At 27.4% G+C, this 14,774-nt stretch overlaps 1 long non-coding RNA gene across 1 annotated transcript; it reads right to left on the bottom strand.

Moving 5' to 3' along the window:
- Nucleotides 1-679: 679 nt before the first annotated feature.
- Nucleotides 680-13,905, bottom strand: LOC128039034 (uncharacterized). Its single transcript, XR_008193695.1, has 3 exons — nt 13,655-13,905; nt 1,483-2,201; nt 680-859 (listed from the first exon to the last, which is right to left on the bottom strand). It is a non-coding gene; the product is annotated as an uncharacterized LOC128039034 (long non-coding RNA).
- Nucleotides 13,906-14,774: the final 869 nt, after the last annotated feature.

Raw genomic sequence — 14,774 nt, 5'->3', positions numbered from 1 at the left:
GACACATTAGGTTTTCCGGTTTAGATCTGGTTGGTTAGTTTGTTGATCATGCATGTAAAAACTCCATGATAGAAGCTTCTTCCTCTCTTGTTATTAGGTTTGCAAAATAGCAAATTAGAGGAGATGATAACATTTTGTCTTTTAGTTTGTTTTAATTTCCATTTAATTACAAATTTACAATTTTTCCTTAAAAATCAAATTTCATGCATTTAATCACCCAAAACCATCCACCCTAAGTTCATTTGGTGCATTTACCATTTAAGTCCATTAGTTTGATAATCCATAATAAATTGACCCTTTACCTAATAGAAATCTATTTTTGCACCTTTTTCAATTTAGTGATTTTTACTTAATTAATTATTTACACATAATATAAATCATTACATTCATTTCAAAATTGTGAAACCACAAGATTTGCCACGACCAAATATTCATTTTCCATTTGTACTTAATTCCAACATTTAATAATTTACAAGCAAACAATGAAATTTTCACATTAATTATAATTTAACTAACAATTGATATACATAATCATAAGGAAACAAACATATATATTATATACTACAAACTTACCTCGACAAATATAGTTGTAAAAATGAAGCGGTAAACTAATCGACATTATCAACACATTAGGTTTTCCCCGGTTTAGATCTGTTTGGTTTGTTTGTTGATCATGCATGTAAAAACTCCATGATCGGAAGCTTCTTCCTCTCTGTTATTCGGTTTGCAAAATAGCAAATTAGAGGAGATGATAACATTTTTGTCTTTTAGTTTGTTTTAATTTCCATTTAATTACAAATTTACAATTTTTCCCTTAAAAAATCAAATTTCATGCATTTAATCACCCAAAACCATCCACCTAAGTTCATTTGGTGCATTTACCATTTAAGTCCATTAGTTTGATAATCCATTATAAATTGACCCCTTTACCTAATAGAAATCTATTTTTGCACCTTTTTCTATTTAGTGATTTTTACTTAATTAATTATTTGTACACATAATATAAATCTGTTACATTCATTTCAAAATTGTGAAACCACAAGATTTGCCACGACCAAATATTCATTTTCCATTTGTACTTAATTCCAACATTTAATAATTTACAAGCAAACAATGAAATTTTCACATTAATTATAATTTAACTAACAATTGATATACATAATCATAAGGAAACAAACATATATATTATATACTACAAACTTACCTCGACAAATATAGTTGTAAAAATGAAGCAGCCGACAAATCTGACACATTAGGTTTTCCCTGGTTTAGATCTGTTTGGTTTGTTTGTTGATCATGCATGTAAAAACTCCATGATCGGAAGCTTCTTCCTCTCTGTTATTCGGTTTGCAAAATAGCAAATTAGAGGAGATGATAACATTTTTGTCTTTTAGTTTGTTTTAATTTCCATTTAATTACAAATTTACAATTTTTCCTTTAAAAAATCAAATTTCATGCATTTAATCACCCAAAACCATCCACTCTAAGTTCATTTGGTGCATTTACCATTTAAGTCCATTAGTTTGATAATCCATAATAAATTGACCCCTTTACCTAATAGAAATCTATTTTTGCACCTTTTTCAATTTAGTGATTTTTACTTAATTAATTATCTGTACACATAATATAAATCTGTTACATTCATTTCAAAATTGTGAAACCACAAGATTTGCCACGACCAAATATTCATTTTCCATTTGTACTTAATTCCAACATTTAATAATTTACAAGCAAACAATGAAATTTTCACATTAATTATAATTTAACTAACAATTGATATACATAATCATAAGGAAACAAACATATATATTATATACTACAAACTTACCTCGACAAATATAGTTGTAAAAATGAAGCAGCCGACAAATCTGACACATTAGGTTTTCCCTGGTTTAGATCTGTTTGGTTCGTTTGTTGATCATGCATGTAAAAACTCCATGATCGGAAGCTTCTTCCTCTCTGTTATTCGGTTTGCAAAATAGCAAATTAGAGGAGATGATAACATTTTTGTCTTTTAGTTTGTTTTAATTTCCATTTAATTACAAATTTACAATTTTTCCCTTAAAAAATCAAATTTCATGCATTTAATCACCCAAAACCATCCACTCTAAGTTCATTTGGTGCATTTACCATTTAAGTCCATTAGTTTGATAATCCATAATAAATTGACCCCTTTACCTAATAGAAATCTATTTTTGCACCTTTTTCAAGTTAGTGATTTTACTTAATTAATTATTTGTACACATAATATAAATCATTACATTCATTTCAAAATTGTGAAACCACAAGATTTGCCACGACCAAATATTCATTTTCCATTTGTACTTAATTCCAACATTTAATAATTTACAAGCAAACAATGAAATTTTCACATTAATTATAATTTAACTAACAATTGATATACATAATCATAAGGAAACAAACATATATATTATATACTACAAACTTACCTCGACAAATATAGTTGTAAAAATGAAGCGGTAAATAATCGACACATTAGCTTTTCCCCGGTTTAGATCTGTTTGGTTCGTTTGCTGATCATGCATGTAAAAACTCCATGATCGGAAGCTTCTTCCTCTCTATTATTCGGTTTGCAAAATAGCAAATTAGAGGAGATGATAACATTTTTGTCTTTTAGTTTGTTTTAATTTCCATTTAATTACAAATTTACAATTTTTCCCTTAAAAAATCAAATTTCATGCTTTTAATCACCCAAAACCATCCACCCTAAGTTCATTTGGTGCATTTACCATTTAAGTCCATTAGTTTGATAATCCATTATAAATTGACCCCTTTACCTAATAGAAATCTATTTTTGCACCTTTTTCAAGTTAGTGATTTTTACTTAATTAATTATTTGTACACATAATATAAATCTGTTACATTCATTTCAAAATTGTGAAACCACAAGATTTGCCACGACCAAATATTCATTTTCCATTTGTACTTAATTCCAACATTTAATAATTTACAAGCAAACAATGAAATTTCACATTAATTATAATTTAAGTAACAATTGATATACATAATCATAAGGAAACAAACATATATATTATATACTACAAACTTACCTCGACAAATATAGTTGTAAAATGAAGCAGCCGACAAATCTGACACATTAGGTTTTCCCGGTTTAGATCATGTTGGTTAGTTTGTTGATCATGCATGTAAAAACTCCATGATGGAAGCTTCTTCCTCTCATTATTCGGTTTGCAAAATAGCAAATTAGAGGAGATGATAACATTTTGTCTTTTAGTTTGTTTTAATTTCCATTTAATTACAAATTTACAATTTTCCCTTAAAAATCAAATTTCATGCATTTAATCACCCAAAACCATCCACCTAAGTTCATTTGGTGCATTTACCATTTAAGTCCATTAGTTTGATAATCCATTATAAATTGACCCTTTACCTAATAGAAATCTATTTTTGCACCTTTTTCAATTTAGTGATTTTTACTTAATTAATTATTTGTACACATAATATAAATCATTACATTCATTTCAAAATTGTGAAACCACAAGATTTGCCACGACCAAATATTCATTTTCCATTTGTACTTAATTCCAACATTTAATAATTTACAAGCAAACAATGAAATTTTCACATTAATTATAATTTAACTAACAATTGATATACATAATCATAAGGAAACAAACATATATATTATATACTACAAACTTACCTCGACAAATATAGTTGTAAAAATGAAGCGGTAAACTAATCGACACATTAGCTTTTCCCGGTTTAGATCCGGTTTGGTTAGTTTGTTGATCATGCATGTAAAAACTCCATGATCGAAGCTTCTTCCTCTCTTGTTATTCGGTTTGCAAAATAGCAAATTAGAGGAGATGATAACATTTTGTCTTTTAGTTTGTTTTAATTTCCATTTAATTACAAATTTACAATTTTTCCTTAAAAATCAAATTTCATGCATTTAATCACCCAAAACCATCCACCCTAAGTTCATTTGGTGCATTTACCATTTAAGTCCATTAGTTTGATAATCCATTATAAATTGACCCCTTTACCTAATAGAAATCTATTTTTGCACCTTTTTCAATTTAGTGATTTTTACTTAATTAATTATTTGTACACATAATATAAATCATTACATTCATTTCAAAATTGTGAAACCACAAGATTTGCCACGACCAAATATTCATTTTCCATTTGTACTTAATTCCAACATTTAATAATTTACAAGCAAACAATGAAATTTTCACATTAATTATAATTTAAGTAACAATTGATATACATAATCATAAGGAAACAAACATATATATTATATACTACAAACTTACCTCGACAAATATAGTTGTAAAATGAAGCGGTAACAAATCGACACATTAGCTTTTCCGGTTTAGATCTGTTGGTTAGTTTGTTGATCATGCATGTAAAACTCCATGATGGAAGCTTCTTCCTCTCATTATTCGGTTTGCAAAATAGCAAATTAGAGGAGATGATAACATTTTGTCTTTTAGTTTGTTTTAATTTCCATTTAATTACAAATTTACAATTTTTCCTTAAAAATCAAATTTCATGCATTTAATCACCCAAAACCATCCACTCTAAGTTCATTTGGTGCATTTACCATTTAAGTCCATTAGTTTGATAATCCATAATAAATTGACCCTTTACCTAATAGAAATCTATTTTTGCACCTTTTCAATTTAGTGATTTTTACTTAATTAATTATTTGTACACATAATATAAATCATTACATTCATTTCAAAATTGTGAAACCACAAGATTTGCCACGACCAAATATTCATTTTCCATTTGTACTTAATTCCAACATTTAATAATTTACAAGCAAACAATGAAATTTCACATTAATTATAATTTAAGTAACAATTGATATACATAATCATAAGGAAACAAACATATATATTATATACTACAAACTTACCTCGACAAATATAGTTGTAAAAATGAAGCAGCCGACAAATCTGACACATTAGGTTTTCCCCGGTTTAGATCTGTTTGGTTCGTTTGTTGATCATGCATGTAAAAACTCCATGATCGGAAGCTTCTTCCTCTCTGTTATTCGGTTTGCAAAATAGCAAATTAGAGGAGATGATAACATTTTTGTCTTTTAGTTTGTTTTAATTTCCATTTAATTACAAATTTACAATTTTTCCCTTAAAAAATCAAATTTCATGCATTTAATCACCCAAAACCATCCACTCTAAGTTCATTTGGTGCATTTACCATTTAAGTCCATTAGTTTGATAATCCATAATAAATTGACCCCTTTACCTAATAGAAATCTATTTTTGCACCTTTTTCAATTTAGTGATTTTTACTTAATTAATTATTTGTACACATAATATAAATCTGTTACATTCATTTCAAAATTGTGAAACCACAAGATTTGCCACGACCAAATATTCATTTTCCATTTGTACTTAATTCCAACATTTAATAATTTACAAGCAAACAATGAAATTGCACATTAATTATAATTTAAGTAGCAATTGATATACATAATCCTAAGGAAACAAACATATATATTATATACTACAAACTTACCTCGACAAATATAGTTGTCAAAATGAAGCGGCCGACAAATCTGACACATTAGGTTTTCAATGGTTTAGATCTGTTTGGTTCGTTTGCTGATCATGCATGTAAAAACTCCATGACCGGAAGCTTCTTCCTCTCTGTTATTCGGTTTGCAAAATAGCAAATTAGAGGAGACGATAACATTTTTGTCTTTTTGTTTGTTTTAATTTCCATTTAATTACAAATTTACAATTTTCCTTAAAAATCAAATTTCATGCATTTAATCACCCAAAACCATCCACCCTAAGTTCATTTGGTGCATTTACCATTTAAGTCCATTAGTTTGATAATCCATTATAAATTGACCCTTTACCTAATAGAAATCTATTTTTGCACCTTTTTCAATTTAGTGATTTTTACTTAATTAATTATTTGTACACATAATATAAATCATTACATTCATTTCAAAATTGTGAAACCACAAGATTTGCCACGACCAAATATTCATTTTCCATTTGTACTTAATTCCAACATTTAATAATTTACAAGCAAACAATGAAATTTTCACATTAATTATAATTTAACTAACAATTGATATACATAATCATAAGGAAACAAACATATATATTATATACTACAAACTTACCTCGACAAATATAGTTGTAAAATGAAGCGGTAACCACAAATCGACACATTAGCTTTTCCCGGTTTAGATCTGTTTGGTTAGTTTGTTGATCATGCATGTAAAAACTCCATGATGGAGCTTCTTCCTCTCTGTTATTAGGTTTGCAAAATAGCAAATTAGAGGAGATGATAACATTTTTGTCTTTTAGTTTGTTTTAATTTCCATTTAATTACAAATTTACAATTTTCCTTAAAAATCAAATTTCATGCTTTTAATCACCCAAAACCATCCACCCTAAGTTCATTTGGTGCATTTACCATTTAAGTCCATTAGTTTGATAATCCATTATAAATTGACCCCTTTACCTAATAGAAATCTATTTTTGCACCTTTTTCAAGTTAGTGATTTTTACTTAATTAATTATTTGTACACATAATATAAATCATTACATTCATTTCAAAATTGTGAAACCACAAGATTTGCCACGACCAAATATTCATTTTCCATTTGTACTTAATTCCAACATTTAATAATTTACAAGCAAACAATGAAATTTTCACATTAATTATAATTTAAGTAACAATTGATATACATAATCATAAGGAAACAAACATATATATTATATACTACAAACTTACCTCGACAAATATAGTTGTAAAAATGAAGCAGCCGACAAATCTGACACATTAGGTTTTCCCCGGTTTAGATCTGTTTGGTTCGTTTGTTGATCATGCATGTAAAAACTCCATGATCGGAAGCTTCTTCCTCTCTGTTATTCGGTTTGCAAAATAGCAAATTAGAGGAGATGATAACATTTTTGTCTTTTAGTTTGTTTTAATTTCCATTTAATTACAAATTTACAATTTTTCCCTTAAAAAATCAAATTTCATGCATTTAATCACCCAAAACCATCCACCCTAAGTTCATTTGGTGCATTTACCATTTAAGTCCATTAGTTTGATAATCCATTATAAATTGACCCCTTTACCTAATAGAAATCTATTTTTGCACCTTTTTCAATTTAGTGATTTTTACTTAATTAATTATTTGTACACATAATATAAATCATTACATTCATTTCAAAATTGTGAAACCACAAGATTTGCCACGACCAAATATTCATTTTCCATTTGTACTTAATTCCAACATTTAATAATTTACAAGCAAACAATGAAATTTTCACATTAATTATAATTTAACTAACAATTGATATACATAATCATAAGGAAACAAACATATATATTATATACTACAAACTTACCTCGACAAATATAGTTGTAAAAATGAAGCGGTGAACAAATCGACACATTAGGTTTCCCGGTTTAGATCTGTTTGTTCGTTTGTTGATCATGCATGTAAAACTCCATGACCTAAGCTTCTTCCTCTCTGTTATTCGGTTTGCAAAATAGCAAATTAGAGGAGATGATAACATTTTGTCTTTTAGTTTGTTTTAATTTCCATTTAATTACAAATTTACAATTTTTCCTTAAAAATCAAATTTCATGCATTTAATCACCCAAAACCATCCACCCTAAGTTCATTTGGTGCATTTACCATTTAAGTCCATTAGTTTGATAATCCATAATAAATTGACCCTTTACCTAATAGAAATCTATTTTTGCACCTTTTTCAATTTAGTGATTTTTACTTAATTAATTATTTGTACACATAATATAAATCATTACATTCATTTCAAAATTGTGAAACCACAAGATTTGCCACGACCAAATATTCATTTTCCATTTGTACTTAATTCCAACATTTAATAATTTACAAGCAAACAATGAAATTTTCACATTAATTATAATTTAACTAACAATTGATATACATAATCATAAGAAACAAACATATATATTATATACTACAAACTTACCTCGACCCATTTACCTAATAGAAATCGGTGAAACATTTAATCACCCAAAACCATCCACTCTAAGTTCATTTGGTGCATTTACCATTTAAGTCCATTAGTTTGATAATCCATAATAAATTGACCCTTTACCTAATAGAAATCTATTTTGCACCTTTTTCAATTTAGTGATTTTATCATAATATAAATCTGTTACATCCATTTCAAAATTGTGAAACCACAAGATTTGCCAAAAATATTCATTTTCCATTTGTACTTAATTCCAACATTTAATAATTTACAAGCAAACAATGAAATTTTCACATTAATTATAATTTAACTAACAATTGATATACATAATCCACCTCGACAAATATAGTTGTAAAATGAAGCGGTAAACAAATCGACACATTAGGTTTTCCTCGGTTTAGATCATTTTTGGTTAGTTTGTTGATCATGCATGTAAAAACTCCATGATGGAAGCTTCTTCCTCTCATTATTCGGTTTGCAAAATAGCAAATTAGAGGAGATGATAACATTTTGTCTTTTAGTTTGTTTTAATTTCCATTTAATTACAAATTTACAATTTTTCCTTAAAAATCAAATTTCATGCATTTAATCACCCAAAACCATCCACCCTAAGTTCATTTGGTGCATTTACCATTTAAGTCCATTAGTTTGATAATCCATTATAAATTGACCCTTTACCTAATAGAAATCTATTTTTGCACCTTTTTCAATTTAGTGATTTTTACTTAATTAATTATTTGTACACATAATATAAATCATTACATTCATTTCAAAATTGTGAAACCACAAGATTTGCCACGACCAAATATTCATTTTCCATTTGTACTTAATTCCAACATTTAATAATTTACAAGCAAACAATGAAATTTTCACATTAATTATAATTTAACTAACAATTGATATACATAATCATAAGGAAACAAACATATATATTATATACTACAAACTTACCTCGACAAATATAGTTGTAAAATGAAGCGGTAAACAAATCGACACATTAGCTTTTCCCGGTTTAGATCCATTTGGTTAGTTTGTTGATCATGCATGTAAAAACTCCATGATGGAAGCTTCTTCCTCTCATTATTAGGTTTGCAAAATAGCAAATTAGAGGAGATGATAACATTTTTGTCTTTTAGTTTGTTTTAATTTCCATTTAATTACAAATTTACAATTTTTCCCTTAAAAAATCAAATTTCATGCATTTAATCACCCAAAACCATCCACCCTAAGTTCATTTGGTGCATTTACCATTTAAGTCCATTAGTTTGATAATCCATAATAAATTGACCCCTTTACCTAATAGAAATCTATTTTTGCACCTTTTTCAATTTAGTGATTTTTACTTAATTAATTATTTGTACACATAATATAAATCTGTTACATTCATTTCAAAATTGTGAAACCACAAGATTTGCCACGACCAAATATTCATTTTCCATTTGTACTTAATTCCAACATTTAATAATTTACAAGCAAACAATGAAATTTTCACATTAATTATAATTTAACTAACAATTGATATACATAATCATAAGGAAACAAACATATATATTATATACTACAAACTTACCTCGACAAATATAGTTGTAAAATGAAGCGTGACCAACAAATCGACACATTAGGTTTTCCTCGGTTTAGATCACTGCTTTGGTTGTTTTGTTGATCATGCATGTAAAAACTCCATGACCGGAGCTTCTTCCTCTCTTATTCGGTTTGCAAAATAGCAAATTAGGAGATGATAACATTTTGTCTTTTAGTTTGTTTTAATTTCCATTTAATTACAAATTTACAATTTTTCCTTAAAAATCAAATTTCATGCATTTAATCACCCAAAACCATCCACCCTAAGTTCATTTGGTGCATTTACCATTTAAGTCCATTAGTTTGATAATCCATTATAAATTGACCCCTTTACCTAATAGAAATCTATTTTTGCACCTTTTTCAATTTAGTGATTTTTACTTAATTAATTATTTGTACACATAATATAAATCTCATTACATTCATTTCAAAATTGTGAAACCACAAGATTTGCCACGACCAAATATTCATTTTCCATTTGTACTTAATTCCAACATTTAATAATTTACAAGCAAACAATGAAATTTTCACATTAATTATAATTTAACTAACAATTGATATACATAATCATAAGGAAACAAACATATATATTATATACTACAAACTTACCTCGACAAATATAGTTGTAAAATGAAGCGGTACAAATCGACACATTAGCTTTTCCCCGGTTTAGATCTGTTTGGTTCGTTTGTTGATCATGCATGTAAAAACTCCATGATCGGAAGCTTCTTCCTCTCTGTTATTCGGTTTGCAAAATAGCAAATTAGAGGAGATGATAACATTTTTGTCTTTTAGTTTGTTTTAATTTCCATTTAATTACAAATTTACAATTTTTCCCTTAAAAAATCAAATTTCATGCATTTAATCACCCAAAACCATCCACCCTAAGTTCATTTGGTGCATTTACCATTTAAGTCCATTAGTTTGATAATCCATTATAAATTGACCCCTTTACCTAATAGAAATCTAATTTTGCACCTTTTTCTATTTAGTGATTTTTACTTAATTAATTATCTGTACACATAATATAAATCTGTTACATCCATTTCAAAATTGTGAAACCACAAGATTTGCCACGACCAAATATTCATTTTCCATTTGTACTTAATTCCAACATTTAATAATTTACAAGCAAACAATGAAATTTCACATTAATTATAATTTAAGTAACAATTGATATACATAATCATAAGGAAACAAACATATATATTATATACTACAAACTTACCTCGACAAATATAGTTGTAAAAATGAAGCGGCAAATCTGACACATTAGATTTTCCCGGTTTAGATCTGTTTGGTTCGTTTGTTGATCATGCATGTAAAAACTCCATGATCTAAGCTTCTTCCTCTCTGTTATTAGGTTTGCAAAATAGCAAATTAGAGGAGATGATAACATTTTGTCTTTTAGTTTGTTTTAATTTCCATTTAATTACAAATTTACAATTTTTCCCTTAAAAAATCAAATTTCATGCATTTAATCACCCAAAACCATCCACCCTAAGTTCATTTGGTGCATTTACCATTTAAGTCCATTAGTTTGATAATCCATTATAAATTGACCCCTTTACCTAATAGAAATCTATTTTTGCACCTTTTTCAATTTAGTGATTTTTACTTAATTAATTATTTGTACACATAATATAAATCTGTTACATTCATTTCAAAATTGTGAAACCACAAGATTTGCCACGACCAAATATTCATTTTCCATTTGTACTTAATTCCAACATTTAATAATTTACAAGCAAACAATGAAATTTCACTTTAATTATAATTTAAGTAACAATTGATATACATAATCATAAGGAAACAAAAATATATATTATATACTACAAACTTACCTCGACAAATATTGTTGTAAAAATGAAGCAGTCGACAAATCTGAGACATTAGGTTTTCCCTAGTTTAGATCTGTTTGGTTTGTTTGTTGATCATGCATGTAAAAACTCCATGATCGGAAGCTTCTTCCTCTCTGTTATTCGGTTTGCAAAATAGCAAATTAGAGGAGATGATAACATTTTTGTCTTTTAGTTTGTTTTAATTTCCATTTAATTACAAATTTACAATTTTTCCCTTAAAAAATCAAATTTCATGCATTTAATCACCCAAAACCATCCACTCTAAGTTCATTTGGTGCATTTACCATTTAAGTCCATTAGTTTGATAATCCATTATAAATTGACCCCTTTACCTAATAGAAATCTATTTTTGCACCTTTTTCAATTTAGTGATTTTTACTTAATTAATTATTTGTACACATAATATAAATCTGTTACATTCATTTCAAAATTGTGAAACCACAAGATTTGCCACGACCAAATATTCATTTTCCATTTGTACTTAATTCCAACATTTAATAATTTACAAGCAAACAATGAAATTTCACTTTAATTATAATTTCACTAACAATTGATATACATAATCATAAGGAAACAAAAATATATATTATATACTACAAACTTACCTCGACAAATATAGTTGTCAAAATGAAGCAGCCAACAAATCTGACACATTAGGTTTTCCCTGGTTTAGATCTGTTTGGTTTGTTTGTTGATCATGCATGTAAAAACTCCATGATCGGAAGCTTCTTCCTCTCTGTTATTCGGTTTGCAAAATAGCAAATTAGAGGAGATGATAACATTTTTGTCTTTTAGTTTGTTTTAATTTCCATTTAATTACAAATTTACAATTTTTCCTTAAAAATCAAATTTCATGCATTTAATCACCCAAAACCATCCACCTAAGTTCATTTGGTGCATTTACCATTTAAGTCCATTAGTTTGATAATCCATTATAAATTGACCCTTTACCTAATAGAAATCTATTTTTGCACCTTTTTCAATTTAGTGATTTTTACTTAATTAATTATTTGTACACATAATATAAATCTGTTACATTCATTTCAAAATTGTGAAACCACAAGATTTGCCACGACCAAATATTCATTTTCCATTTGTACTTAATTCCAACATTTAATAATTTACAAGCAAACAATGAAATTTTCACATTAATTATAATTTAACTAACAATTGATATACATAATCATAAGGAACAAACATATATATTATATACTACAAACTTACCTCGACAAATATAGTTGTAAAAATGAAGCATGACCAAATCGACACATTAGCTTTTCCTCGGTTTAGATCTGGTTGGTTAGTTTGTTGATCATGCATGTAAAAACTCCATGACCTAAGCTTCTTCCTCTCATTATTCGGTTTGCAAAATAGCAAATTAGAGGAGATGATAACATTTTGTCTTTTAGTTTGTTTTAATTTCCATTTAATTACAAATTTACAATTTTCCTTAAAAATCAAATTTCATGCATTTAATCACCCAAAACCATCCACTCTAAGTTCATTTGGTGCATTTACCATTTAAGTCCATTAGTTTGATAATCCATAATAAATTGACCCTTTACCTAATAGAAATCTATTTTTGCACCTTTTTCAATTTAGTGATTTTACTTAATTAATTATTTGTACACATAATATAAATCTGTTACATTCATTTCAAAATTGTGAAACCACAAGATTTGCCACGACCAAATATTCATTTTCCATTTGTACTTAATTCCAACATTTAATAATTTACAAGCAAACAATGAAATTTTCACATTAATTATAATTTAACTAACAATTGATATACATAATCATAAGGAAACAAACATATATATTATATACTACAAACTTACCTCGACAAATATAGTTGTAAAATGAAGCGGTAAACAAATCGACACATTAGGTTTTCCGGTTTAGATCTGTTTGGTTAGTTTGTTGATCATGCATGTAAAACTCCATGATCGGAAGCTTCTTCCTCTCATTATTCGGTTTGCAAAATAGCAAATTAGAGGAGATGATAACATTTTGTCTTTTAGTTTGTTTTAATTTCCATTTAATTACAAATTTACAATTTTTCCTTAAAAATCAAATTTCATGCATTTAATCACCCAAAACCATCCACCTAAGTTCATTTGGTGCATTTACCATTTAAGTCCATTAGTTTGATAATCCATTATAAATTGACCCTTTACCTAATAGAAATCTATTTTGCACCTTTTTCAATTTAGTGATTTTTACTTAATTAATTATTTGTACACATAATATAAATCTGTTACATTCATTTCAAAATTGTGAAACCACAAGATTTGCCACGACCAAATATTCATTTTCCATTTGTACTTAATTCCAACATTTAATAATTTACAAGCAAACAATGAAATTTCACATTAATTATAATTTAAGTAACAATTGATATACATAATCATAAGGAAACAAAAATATATATTATATACTACAAACTTACCTCGACAAATATTGTTGTAAAAATGAAGCAGCCGACAAATCTGAGACATTAGGTTTTCCCGAGTTTAGATCTGTTTGGTTTGTTTGTTGATCATGCATGTAAAAACTCCATGATCGGAAGCTTCTTCCTCTCTGTTATTCGGTTTGGAAAATAGCAAATTAGAGGAGATGATAACATTTTTGTCTTTTAGTTTGTTTTAATTTCCATTTAATTCCAAATTTACAATTTTTCCCTTAAAAAATCAAATTTCATGCATTTAATCACCCAAAACCATCCACCTAAGTTCATTTGGTGCATTTACCATTTAAGTCCATTAGTTTGATAATCCATTATAAATTGACCCTTTACCTAATAGAAATCTATTTTTGCACCTTTTCAATTTAGTGATTTTTACTTAATTAATTATTTGTACACATAATATAAATCATTACATTCATTTCAAAATTGTGAAACCACAAGATTTGCCACGACCAAATATTCATTTTCCATTTGTACTTAATTCCAACATTTAATAATTTACAAGCAAACAATGAAATTTTCACATTAATTATAATTTAACTAACAATTGATATACATAATCATAAGGAAACAAACATATATATTATATACTACAAACTTACCTCGACAAATATAGTTGTAAAAATGAAGCGGTAAACAAATCGACACATTAGCTTTTCCCGGTTTAGATCTGCTTTGGTTAGTTTGTTGATCATGCATGTAAAACTCCATGATCTAAGCTTCTTCCTCTCATTATTATTCGTTTGCAAAATAGCAAATTAGAGGAGATGATAACATTTTGTCTTTTAGTTTGTTTTAATTTCCATTTAATTACAAATTTACAATTTTCCCTTAAAAATCAAATTTCATGCA

This window comes from Gossypium raimondii, unplaced genomic scaffold, assembly GCF_025698545.1.
Source record: "Gossypium raimondii isolate GPD5lz unplaced genomic scaffold, ASM2569854v1 Contig00332, whole genome shotgun sequence".
Lineage (NCBI taxonomy): Eukaryota > Viridiplantae > Streptophyta > Magnoliopsida > Malvales > Malvaceae > Gossypium > Gossypium raimondii.
Note: the sequence above shows the minus strand (reverse complement) of the source record. Positions and strands in the feature narration are given on the sequence as shown.